The sequence below is a fragment of the Scylla paramamosain genome, chromosome 36 (assembly GCF_035594125.1).
Source record: "Scylla paramamosain isolate STU-SP2022 chromosome 36, ASM3559412v1, whole genome shotgun sequence".
Classification (NCBI taxonomy): Eukaryota; Metazoa; Arthropoda; class Malacostraca; order Decapoda; family Portunidae; genus Scylla; species Scylla paramamosain.
In genome coordinates this window covers 5,943,734-5,956,907 of record NC_087186.1, presented here as the reverse complement: position 1 = coordinate 5,956,907, position 13,174 = coordinate 5,943,734, and the positions used below count along the sequence as shown (strand labels likewise).

General features: G+C 42.5%; 1 protein-coding gene across 11 annotated transcripts in view; it reads right to left on the bottom strand.

Annotated features, from left to right (window-relative positions):
* The window catches only part of LOC135090744 (nitric oxide synthase-like protein), a 158,033-nt gene that overhangs the window by 137,348 nt on the left and 7,511 nt on the right, over positions 1-13,174 (bottom strand). For 8 of the 11 annotated variants that reach the window (XM_063987764.1, XM_063987771.1, XM_063987772.1 and 5 more), the window contains exon 1: positions 1,165-1,326. The exons of 1 other annotated variant lie outside the window; for it this stretch is intronic. The gene's annotated coding sequence lies outside the window, so the exon portion shown is untranslated. Of the gene's footprint in view, positions 1-1,159; positions 1,327-13,174 lie in introns of those variants that run through there. 2 more of the 11 variants (XM_063987765.1, XM_063987768.1) reach the window with 1 other exon arrangement.

Below are 13,174 nucleotides of genomic sequence, written 5' to 3'. Positions count from 1 at the left end.
TAACCTAAGACAATAAGGGAAACTGTAAGAAGCCATCAGGCCAACACGTGGGAATTCCTTCATGAGCCTGTTTTCCTCTATGAACAGTTCCTCAATGAGACTGTTTCCTCTATGAACAGTTCCTCAATGAGCCTGTTTCCTCTGAGAACAGTTCCTCTATGAGCCTGTTTCCTCTGAGAACAGTTCTTCTATGAGCCTGTTTCCTCTATGAACAGTTCCTCTGTGAGCCTGTTTCCTCTGAGAACAGTTCCTCTATGAGCCTGTTTCCTCTGAGAACAGTTCCTCTATGAGCCTGTTTCCTCTGAGAACAGTTCCTCTATGAGCCTGTTTCCTCTATGAACAGTTCCTCTGTGAGCCTGTTTCCTCTGAGAACAGTTCCTCTATGAGCCTGTTTCCTCTGAGAACAGTTCCTCAATGAGCCTGTTTCCTCTGAGAACAGTTCCTCAATGAGCCTGTTTCCTCTGAGAACAGTTCCTCAATGAGCCTGTTTCCACCAGTCATCCTAGTGCTGATGTTGGTTTGTTGTTAAAGTTGTTTATAAATGAATTATGCCGAAGGTTCACTTGTAAAGCTTCACAGCATGATCTTCAAGAAGCTGGTGAGAAGCGGTGCGTTGATCAGTGTCCTGTGCTAGGGTCGGATCACGCAAGCTACTCGCGCTGCACACACCACTAGTAGTTTATCACAGAGTAAAGCCTTACAGAAAGTCACAAAAGTAATTTTATACCCTACCTTCCACAATCCTCATCTATAAATTTGCCTAATCTTCCTTTAAAGCTCCCTAATGACTCAGCACTAACAACTTGATCACCGAGTCCATTCCATTAATCTGCCCCTATGAGAACCAATTCCTTTCTATCTCCTTCCTAAATCTACATGAAGCCTGAACCCGTCACCCTCCTCATCACGGACATCTGGAACATGATGAAAGCGATGCATGGCGCTGAACGTTTTTTTAACCCTTTGACTCCTCGTTTATTCTCACCTTAATATGCAGAAGTTTATATTGTTTTAAAAGGCTACACTCCCACCACAAGGGATCATCGAGTATCTAGTAAAGTTTTTCAGTAACTGCAGAGTAAGTAAAATCTCCAAAGAATTTCTAAAAATACAAAAACAAGTGCCATTAGAAATCCGAAGGTTAAGAACACTCCCTAACCTTACTTGCTGTGTGGACCGTCAAAGCAGCGGCGATGCGTGTAAGTTTCCAGGAACCGCTTGAAGGGGAAGACCAGCCAGATGAAAAACGCTCACTCATGCACCTTCATACACGCGCTGCTTAGACGCCTCCTGCCACTGTGACCGCCGCTCCGGGACTGCAGCGACCAACCCGCCTCTATGCTTATATATGAGCAGGCCAGGACTGAAGGTCACACACATATATACATATACAAACATGAACATGGCACTCCATCCCCCCTCACACCGAGACGTAAACAGACATGGGAAGACAAATAATTACGTGCAGAAAGGACATTTAACTCGTAAAGAACAACGAAGCGAAGAAACGAAGGATAGAAGGAAGGAAGGAAGGAAGGAAGGAAGGATCGCAAACTAAATAGTTAAAAAGAGGAAGGAAACAATAAAAAGGGGGCAGGGAGTTAAATGAAGGAAAAAGCGGAGAAAAGAAACAAGTAAGAATGTGAACGAAAGTGTGAGAAATAGAGAAAAAACAAGAGAAAATGAAGGAAAAAACACGTGAAACAAGCAACTGAGAACAAGTATTGCTGCCTCCTCCTCCTCCTCCTCCCCTCCTCCTCCTCCTCTTCCTCCCTGTTATTATACCACTCCCCACTCTTTCTCCCCCTTCCTATCCTCCTCCTCCTTTTCCGTCTTCTTATCACAATCATCCTTTGCCTCCATCTTCATCTCCACTTCCTTTCATTTATTTTTTCCATATTCTCCTTCTTCCTATCCACTATTTACCTTCCTCCTCCTCCTCCTCCTCCTCTATTATCGATAAAAAACGGAAAAACTTGGATTACATCATAGGAAGTCTCTCTCTCTCTCTCTCTCTCTCTCTCTCTCTCTCTCTCTCTCTCTCTCTCTCTCTCTCTCTCTCTCTCTCTCTCTCTCTCTCCTTCACCTATTTTTTTTCTCTTTCATCCATGTTCTTAGTTTCACCTTAAGACATGCACGTTTCCCTCTCTCCTTCCTCCTCCTCCTCCTCCTCCTCCTCCTCTCTCCCTCCTCTTCATCCTTTCCCATCCTCCCTCCCTCCCCGACTCCATCCATCCCTCCCTCCTGGCCCTTCTCGTCCTTCTCTTCACCTCTAAAACACACACACACACACACACACACACAAACACACACACAAACACACAAACACACAAACACACTAAACACACAAACAACACACTACCACCACCACCATCATTATTATCATCACCATCACCATCATCACTATAATCATCATCATCATCACCATCATCACCTTAATACATTTTAATCACACGTACTCGTCAAATTTCTGCTCACCTGTAAGTGTTCAGTAAACAGCGACTTTTTTCTTTTTTCTTCAGGTAGACGGCAAGGTTATCATTGCAAGATTAACCTTTCTCTTTATTGCGCCTGAGGATCTGTTCAATTCACATGCGAAAACTCTGTGTGTGTGTGTGTGTGTGTCTGTGTGTGTATGTGTGTATTTATTTTTTTCCCTCTTTCCTGCGACTTGAGCACCTCTACAACTTTGCTGGATGCCTTCATTAGCTCCTTTGATTTCTTGTGCGTGTGAAGTTGAGAGGGATTTTTCTCCGCCCTCGTTTCTCTTCCAGTTATTTATTTATTTTGTTTAATTAGGTAGTTTCATTGATTTATTTCATTTTATTTTTATTTATCTACTTATTTTATATACTTGTCTTCATTTATTCTTGCATCTATTTATGTATTTATTCATTTTTTTTTTGGTCTTACTTTTATCTACTGTACTTATTTACTTATTTATTCAGTTATCTCTTTGTTCATTTTACATTTATTATCATTATTTTCCATTTTATTTTCCCCCTTATCTCGGCCAGTCTCCAAGATACACAAAGAAATCCGTGGCGCAGCAGATGTGTCTTTGCTACACGAGGCGGAGGCAGCCTGGCCTGACGCACCACCGTGAGTATTGGCTAAGGACATCGCGGCGCATAGGGTGCTGCCGCCTCCAGGTTTCCCGTGCCGTTATACATAAATAAATTACTTTCAGGGTAAATGAGGATGCCTGCGCTGCGCTGAGAAGGCGTTTTTTCGTAGAAGTATTGTGGGAGAAAACTGTGTGTGTATGTGTGTGTGTGTGTGTGTCCTGCAGCCACTGTCTTTAGAGTCAAGTGGTAGGTGCAGTACAGACATACATATTTTTAACACCACTTTGCCAGCGCGCCCTTTCTTAACACTTCCAGCACTGCAGAGAAACTTCCTGTGTGGATGCAGAAGGAAACTGAGTTATAAGCAGAAATACAGTCTTCTCTTTATCACTGCACAGAAATTCATGGTTCCTGCATTGCTAATACAAATGATTGAGTTATTTGACATGAATGAGTGTGGCAGAGGTGAAGGCTTGAACGCACATCACCAATGTTCTGAAAGGCAACGGGAATGATTATTCAGAATATATTATGACCACTTAGTTTTCTGCATGCGTCAAAAAGGACACACGTAAATTGTTCTTTATTTATTCCCCAAGAAGATATTCTCCCACATTGTATTATGAATAAGAAAGCATTTGATTATCTCTTTGTTATCTGCAGCAACGCAACACGAGAGTCGCAAGAATATCACTCGATTCGTTCCTTTCCTTCTTCCCTGAATGGTTAACAACTCTCTACCTTGTCTGACGCCTTCTACAGGATTTTATGCAATTATCACAATAATGTTAAATTACACTCATATTCCGTGAGCCAAATCCAGTCTGAAAATTAAAGACAAGAAAAAGTTGAAAGTTGTCGATTCAAAACGCTACAGACGGGGTGCTTCACACGCCGACTGCCGCTGTGGTGCTCAAGAGAGACAGTACCTGGTCGCTATTCAGGGAACACTGTGGTGAACTGACAGGGAAGCGAACGTCAGCCTGCCACATGATAAAACAAGAATGTTACCATTGAGCCACGCTTGTGTGTGTGTGTGTGTGTGTGTGTGTGTGTGTGTGTGTGTGTGTGTGTGTGTGGAAGTGAAAATACACAAACAGTAGAGGATACAAAAGCAGACTTCCAAGTAACAATAACAACGGAGCTGCAACACACACACACACACACACACAAAGCAGCAGCAGCAGCACCTCATTTCCTCAGCTAAGGTCATACGTGACAACAGGCAGCTACGATGACAACAACGACGATAACAATACTGAATTTTCCACAGAAGCGGCGCGTAACATTTCCACCTACAACAAAAACCAGAGCTGACCCACATCCATCTTGCCCAATGCCTCATCCCCTCATAATTCCCCGACACGTCCACTACTACTCACCACCTCCTCCTCCTCCTCCTCCTCTAGTCCCCAGCATCCGGGGCGCACGGCTGGAGTGAAGGTGGGAGAGTACCTTATTCCGAGACACTTCTGCATCACGCCTCGATTACTTTCCTGGGGCTAAAGATGAAGTTACACGGGTTTTTAAGGGTGTCTTTTATGGTTATAGTGACAGATTAGGAACACTTCTACATTAATAAGAAGATAAGCACATTTGGGAAAGCGGCTAATCATCTTAGTGACCCTTTAAATTAGTCGTGGTGAAAGTAAATGCGTTTCTGAATACAATTACTTTCAAGGCTCTAGTTGAATTTACACTGTTTTTTAAGAGCGATTTTATGATTCTAGTGACATATTACCAACACTTCTACATTATTAACAGAAAAAATAATCTTAAGAACCCGGCTCTCCATGGCCTCTGAAAACAATCGTGCAGTGAACAAAGCGTTTCCGAATGCTGATGAGAGGGTGACAGGCGTGAGGCAACAGAGGGGAATGGGGAGTAGGAAAAGATTTAAAGGGTTCTGTGAGGGAAACAAAGCGTGAAAGACTTTCCTAGAGTTGGTCACACTTTTAGGTGCGGTTTATCAGCCGCCGCGCCTCCTGCAGTGACCCCGCCAGGAGGCTTCGTTCACGTCTGAATGCTGCCACGCCGCCCTTGTCACGTAGCCGGCGGCAGCGGTGGTGGTGCTGGTGGTAGTAGTAGTAGTAGTAGTAGTAGTAGTAGTAGTAGTAGTAGTAGTAGTAGTAGTGGTGGTGGTGGTAGTAGTAGTAGTAGTAGTAGTAGTAGTTGTAGTAGTAGTAGTAGTAGTGGTAGTAGTGGTGGTAGTAGTAGTAGTAGTAGTAGTAGTAGTAGTAGTAGTAGTAGTAGTAGTAGTAGTAGTAGTAGTAGTAGTAGTAGTACAACAAGAACAAGAACAAGAAGAACGAACAACAACAACACCGACAGCAACAACAACAACAACAACAACAAAAACAACAACAACAACAACAACAACAACAACAACAACAACAACAACAAACAGCACCTGGAGGAGGACGAAGAAGAACAAGAAGAAGAACAAAAAGAACAAGAAGAATAAGAAGAAAATTTGTAACAAGAACAACCATCACCACAACTTTACATGGTCACGTTACCGGTGAGCTCAAGTCTAAGCTATCTGAATTGTTCATGTTGACAAGTAGTTGGGTTTAGGAAGGAGGATAAAAACCCAGGGAGGAGTTAGGATTCTTTTAATCTCTAACGTTTCGGCTGAATAGTCTCTCTGAGGATGGCTATTCAGCCGAAACGTTAGAGATTAAAAGAATCCTAACTCCTCCCTGGGTTTTTATCCCCCTTCCTAAACCCAACCTAAGCTATTTGACTTCTTGCATAGTGACGCTTACACACACTCACACACACACACACACACACACACACACACACACACACACACACGCAATGGAAATTATAGTTGTCGATACTCGTATGTCTCTAGATTGTATGTCATGGTGTGTGTGTGTGTGTGTGTGTGTGTGTGTGTGTGCTGGGACGTCCCCATGGCAAGGTTATCTGATGTCACTTGCGCCCTTCCTGCCGTCACGACGTCTTGCACACACACACACGCACTCACACACACACACACACACACACACACACACACACACACACACACACACACACACACACACACCTAATAACTTTACGTAACCAAGCAGCAGGTGACTCATTAAGATTACCTAACACACCCGACAAGTCTTTACTACCCACCGCTCCATACCTTCGACCAGGCAAACTCTACGTACAAGGCCACTGTTCTTCACGGGAGAAAGGCAGAAGCGAAAGTTGGGAATTTACTGTAGGAAAATAATATGTTGGTTAGCTTTCCTGCGTCATTGGGAATTGTTCTTCCTTCTTTTTTTTCTCTCTCTCTCTTTTCCAAGGTGCCGATTCTTGCAACGCGGGAGAAAGTTCATGTGTGCATTCTATAAGGCTGTTATGAATAATTAGGTGGGTGGTGGGTGGGTGGGTGGTGGGTGGTGGGTGGTGGGTGGGTGGTGGGTGGTGATGCTTCTAACTCATTGGACTGATTGGTGGGTATGTGGGTGGGTGGGTGGTGATACTTCCCTCTTGGATGGGTGGTAATACTTCTCCCTAACTCACTGGGTGGGTGGGTGGGTTGTACTTCTAACTCACTGGGTTGGTGGGTGGGTGGGTGGACATGAGTACTTGTGTCTGCCACCTGCGTGGGTGAATAAGAGTATTTTGACTAACTCTTATTGACAGCCTCCTTCCTCTTTATTAAGCTTCTTCCTCTTACATCCAGTCTCCTTCCTCTTAGTTTTAGCGTCACTGCTCTTAACTCTAACCTCCTCTTTCTTAACCCCAGCCTCTTTCCCCTTCATTTCAGCTTCCTGTTTATCAGTAAATCACCTGTACATAGTCGTCACTCGCCTCATCATGCTGTACTATAAACCAAGGTTGCCATTAAAAACTCCACCCCAAAACGTCTCTCCCCACCATAAAAAAAATAAATAAATAAATAAACAAATAAATAAAAAAATAATAAAAGCCTAAAGTGGGTTTATATATATATATATATATATATATATATATATATATATATATATATATATATATATATATATATATATATATATATATATATATATAATTTAGTTTTAAGCCATATTGATAAATAAGGTCTATATATGAACATATACATAAAAATGTAAAATTAGGCAAGCCTGATCCGTTCATTTACTGTACAGTACAAGTTAACACAGGCTTTGTCTAACCGGACCAACCTGTATCAGCATGACCTAAACAAGCGTATGTTCTCCATTAATAGAAAGGAAAAGTCAAAATCTTTCAAGATCTAACTCTCCTCGTGACTTCTGGCACCTATCCAAAAACATCTCCAATAACTTTACTTCTTCATCTTTCTCTGCCTCTCTAAGGTTTTGAATCTATATCCTCAACAGGAAGATTCTTAAACATCTATCACTTCACAACCTTCTATCTGATCGCCAGTAAGGATTCTGTCGAAGCCACTCTGCTGCCTTTCCTTACTGAGTCTTGGTCATCCTCTTTCTAGGGATTTTGGTGAAACTTTTCCTGTTGGTTTAGGCCTTAGGGATATCAAAAAGCTTTTAATACAGTCTGACACAAAGCTTTGATTTCCAAACTACCCTCCTACAGCTTCTATTCTTCTCTCTATAACTTCATCTCGTTTCCTTTCTCACCGTTCTATTGGTGCTGTGGTAGATGGTCACTCTTCTTCTAAATCTATTAACAGTGGTGTTCTCAGGGTTCTGTCCTGTCACCCACTCTCTTCCCATTATTCATCAATGATCTTCTAAACAAACTTCTTGTCCTATTCACTCCTTCGCTGATGATACCACCCTGCACATTTCCACGTCTTTTCGTAGACGTCTAACGCTTCAGAAAGTACACAGTTCAAGCAGAGAAGCTACGAAACGCTTGACTCCTGAACTCTAAAATTTCTGATTGGGGCAGAGCAAACTTAGTATTGTTCAATGCCTCAAACATTCAATTCCTCCATCTATCAACTCGACACAACCTTCCAAACAACTATCCCCACTTCTTCAATGACACTCAACTGCCCCTCCTCTTCTTCAGTTAACATCTTCGGTCTGTCCTTTACTTATAATCTAAACTGGAAACTTCACACATCACCTCCAACAAAACAAACTTCTATGAAGTTAGGCGTTTTGAATCGTCTCCATCAGTTTTTCTCACTCCCAGCTGCTAACTCTGTACATGGACCTTATCCGTCCATGTATAGAGTATGCTTCACATGTATGGGGGGTGGGGGAGGGGAAAGGTTCCACTCATACCGCTCTTCTAGGCAGGGTGGAATCAAAAGCTTTTCGTCTTATCAACTCCTCTCCTCTAACTGACTGTCCTCAGCCTAGGCTTTCTCTTCGCCGCAATGCTACATCTATTGTTATCTTCTACCGCTATTTTCATGCTAACTGCTCTTCTGATCTTGCTAACTGCATGCCTCCCCTCCTCACGCGGCCTCACTGCACAGACTTTCTTCTTTCTCCCACCCCTTTTCTGTCCACCTCTCTAATGCAAGAGTTAACCAGTATTCTCAGTCATTCATCCCTTTCTCTGTTAAACTCTGGAACTCCCTTCCTGCTTCTATATTTCCTCCTTTCTATGACTTTAACTCTTTCAAGAGGGAGGTTTCAAGACACTGATCCTGTAATTTCTGACTGCCGCCTTTGACTGTTCGGGGACCGGCACCTCAGTGGGCCTTTTTTTTTTTACTATATTTTTGTTGCTCTTGGCCGGTGCCCCTCCTACATTGAAAAAATAAATAAATAAATAAATAAATAAATAAATAAAATAAACCTACTTCACTCTAATTACTTTTAATTGCTTATTCGAACAGATTTACATATAAATATAAGGAATAAGCAAAAACAATAAACCCCCCCAAAAAAACTTTTTTTTTTACCGTTTTTTTTTTTGTTTCCCAAACCCTGCTACAAGCCTTCAAAACTTGTAGAGAACATTACTAAATAACCGGATATCATGGTCTACACATCACGCCATGGATACCCGCCAGACTCGCCCGTTGTATCTGTTACCAGGCCACACTTGAATTTCACACCACAGCTAAACGCCTCAAAATGCATAGGGGGCATAGAACATTTATTTCCTAGATTAACTTTCACCTGTAGCAACAATCTGCAGAAACTCGTGTTGCGCCATGTGTAGCTATTGGATGTATTAATAATTTACCGTCAACATTTCATGCTTTTTATCCATCACATAAAGATGACTTGCTAACTAATGGTCAACCAATGAATATACGCCTAATTTACAGCCTATATTGTATGTTTTTTAACTATCATGTATGGATATTACTTGCTAACTATGAATAACTTATGTGGAGAACTAATGGACATATATACATAATTCACAGTCGATATTTTAAGCCTTTTCTTTGTTATTACACAGGGAACACAAGCTAACGGCTACAAATGAAATGTTAGCGACCGCAACACAGGAGGGCAAGAGGTGGAAGGCTTCTGGGAGCGTGGGAGGGAAGGACACAGATTAAGTGTACCTTCACGTGGTTTCCAGACGCGAAATATTTACAGTATCCTTTTACTTACAGCATGCTTTTTATCTTTTATATACGGGGAGAACATGCCAACCCGAACACCACAGGCCGGCAGGAGATGGAAGGCTGCTGGGGCGTGGAAGGGAAGTGGCGCGGGCAGGCGTACCCACTGACTCCACGTAGTTCCCAGGCGCGAGACATTTCCGTTTCGGGAGACTTAAATCACCCCTCGACCTTTCTGTGTAATTGTAGGCGGCACTGCGCGGAGAGACACGTTGCTTTGCCGCGGTGGGAAAGTTGCACCTCACAAGGTTTTGTTGGTTATTAATTCAGCACTCCAGCGATTTCTTCTTGCATCCAGTTTATTTATTTATGCTGTTTTCTCTTACTCTTTTTTTTTTTTTTACATTTAGTGAGTGCTTTAGTGTGTGAGTGCGTGTATGTGTGTGTGTGTGTGTGTGTGTGTAACAGACACGGACGGACAGACAGACAGACAGACAGACAGACAGACAGAGAGAGGGGAGGGAGATAGAGTTGGGTATCAGATAGTGAAACAAGACAAAGTAGTATGCGAGGAGGAGGAGGAGGAGGAGGAGGAGGAATAGGTTATCTGTGCAAGGAAGATTACTACAGGGAGAATATTTACCAGTAACACGCAATCCCTCCTCCCTCCCTACCTCCCTCTTCCTCCTCCTCCTCCTCCTCTCCAAGTAGTAGTATGATTTCCTCTTCTATGTATCATCTTTCCATACTCCTTCCTCTCCTCCTCCCTTTACACACTTGACGGAATAAAAGACTACGCAAACTTCACATAACATTCTTAAAACGAACCAACACACGAGATTAAGGACCAAAACTTTCACACCTCACAGATTCCCAGGTATCCTTTCCCTTTAATTAATCCCCAGGTCAAGCCCCACCAGTCTACCTTCAGCCTCCACTTATAGACTCAAAATACACGGCACTGGACAGGGAGCTTGCAAGGACGGAAACATAAGGAGAGGTGGAAGAAAAGTGAGGGGAAGACAGAGCGAGATGGAGGGATAGAATTGTGATAAGGATGAGAAGACTCGTATGTGGCGCCAACCTCTCATTGTAAGAAAACGGCAAAAGGTGAAGAAAAAGATGTGCATGAGGGAGCGAGGAGGGTGGAAAGTGGGTATGGCGGGGATGGAGAGATGAAAGTGCAGGGTGCAAGAAGTGATGAAGCTGTGAGGTGACGCGTAAGATCTCCACCAAAGCAATGTGTAAGAAATCATTAGGGAGATAAATAAGTATATGAAAATAAGTAAGTAAAGTGTGAATATCCTGATGAGTATTGAATAAAGTAATGAAGAAAAGTGAGAGATGATGCGTAAAAACTGCAGGAAGACAAATTATTACAAGCCATTAGGGATATCAACACGTATAAAAATAATAGAAGAATCGTGTGTGATTATCTTGGTTATGCATGGAAACTACAGGAAACAATTTATGAATAACGGATTTTGTAAATACACGTGTTATTTTCTTTTTTTTTTCAAACATACGTGCAGAAAGTATTATCTAAAATTACAAAAAAAACGAAAAAATCAGAAAGAGAAAATAACCTGCGACAAAAAAAAAAACACACAAACACCACTACGAGTGAACACGCCAGTAAAACAAAATAATTAAAAGTAAACGAAGCAAAACAAGAAAACACATTTCAAAACAGACACAAGGAAAATGAATCTGTCAACACGTCACTTCTTGGTCACGGGCGCGAACTGTGTGAAGACTGTGACGTGACAGAGAGAGAGAGAGAGAGAGAGAGAGAGAGAGAGAGAGAGAGAGAGAGAGAGAGAGAGAGAGAGAGAGAGAAAGTGTGTTTTTTAATGTTATATTTTTCTTCATCTTCTTTTCATTATTATTATTATTATTATTATTATTAGTAGTAGTAGTAGTAGTAGTAGTAGTAGTAGTAGTAGTAGTAGTAGTAGTAGTAGTAGCAGTAGTAGTAGTAGTAGTAGTAGCAGCATATTAACAATTCCTCCTCCTTCTCCTCCTCCTCCTCCTCGGTACCCTCAGGTAAATAAGACAGGTGTTCAGTGGACTGTTGGAGAACTGTATTATATTAGTCTTTAATCTTTAGTCTTTATCATTCCCGCCTAAGAGCCACGAGTATCAGTTTATTTGCTTCTGTGAATTAAGGAGCATGATTTGTTTCCAGTTTACGATCAAAGGTACCAAGTGTGTCGACGTGAGGATCTCATTACTCCGACCATTCTGATCACCCACCACACTTGCCATGCAGCGGTGGTGGTGATGCCCGTCCTCTTCCTTCTCCTCTTCCTTGTTTGTGTCCTCCTCCAAGGTTGTCCATGTAACCAATATATCATGACTGCTGTGTAAATATTCTCTCTCTCTCTCTCTCTCTCTCTCTCTCTCTCTCTCTCTCTCTCTCTCTCTCTCTCTCTCTCTCTCTCTCTCTCTCTCTCTTTCTCTCTCTCTCTCTCTCTCTCTCTCTCTCTCTCTCTCTCTCTCTCTCTCTCTCTCTCTATCTATCTATCTATCTATCTATCTATCTATCTGTGACGTGGATACCCGGGTGGTTTGTGGGGAAAAAACCAGACTGGGAAGAATATACTGAGAGTAGGAAAACTATAACTTTCTATAAATTCCTCAGACAGAGAGAGAGAGAGAGAGAGAGAGAGAGAGAGAGAGAGAGAGAGAGAGAGAGAGAGAGAGAGAGAATACAAGATTGATGCAGAAAACACACACACACACACACACACACACACACACACACACACACACACACACACACACACACACACACACACACACACATCCGCATCAGTAATAAAGCTTTCACAGCATCGCGGATACAAAACAGAATAACAAATAAAGAATCTTGAGACACCTAATGAAATCTGAGCCCCTAATAATAATAATAATAATAATGTAACAAGAACAATAATGATGGTAAAAATATTGATGATAAGAATACATGAATGATTATGGTGAATATGGTGATGAGAAGAAGATTGAGAATGATTGTGATGATGATTTTTACTTACTACATATTAACAATTCCTCCTCCTCCTCCTCCTCCTCCTCCTCCTCCTCCTCGGTACCCTCTGATAAACAAGACAGGTGTTCAGTGGACATCTGTTTTGTTTACCTGAGGGTACCGAGAAGGAGGAGGAGGAGGAGGAGGAGGAGGAGGAGGAGGGACAACAACAACAAGCAGCTAGAAGAAGAGGTGCTAAGTGAGGTGATTGCGTCCAAAAGGAGTAGTAAGCAGGTCAGGCTCACACCCGCTGACCAATCCACCAGGAGGGTCATTCTTGGCGAGAGTGAGAGGTCATTCCGCCCTCAATGACACTCGAGGGAGGGGACGAGGAGGCCACGTGGAATGAACGGAAGAGGCGTAGTGGTGGGAGCAGGGGGTACACGTCTCTCTCTCTCTCTCTCTCTCTCTCTTGCACATTCAGAATTCCTTAATAACTCCAACTTTCACCACACACACACACACACACACACACACACACACACACACCGCTCTGTGCTCTCACGTCTGTCCCGTAAACTTTATTATGCATTCCTAAAACTCCCGTCTTACATCACACTAACTTCCCCCGCGAGGCCTTCAGTCAGCGTGAGATACAGAAAACGGTTG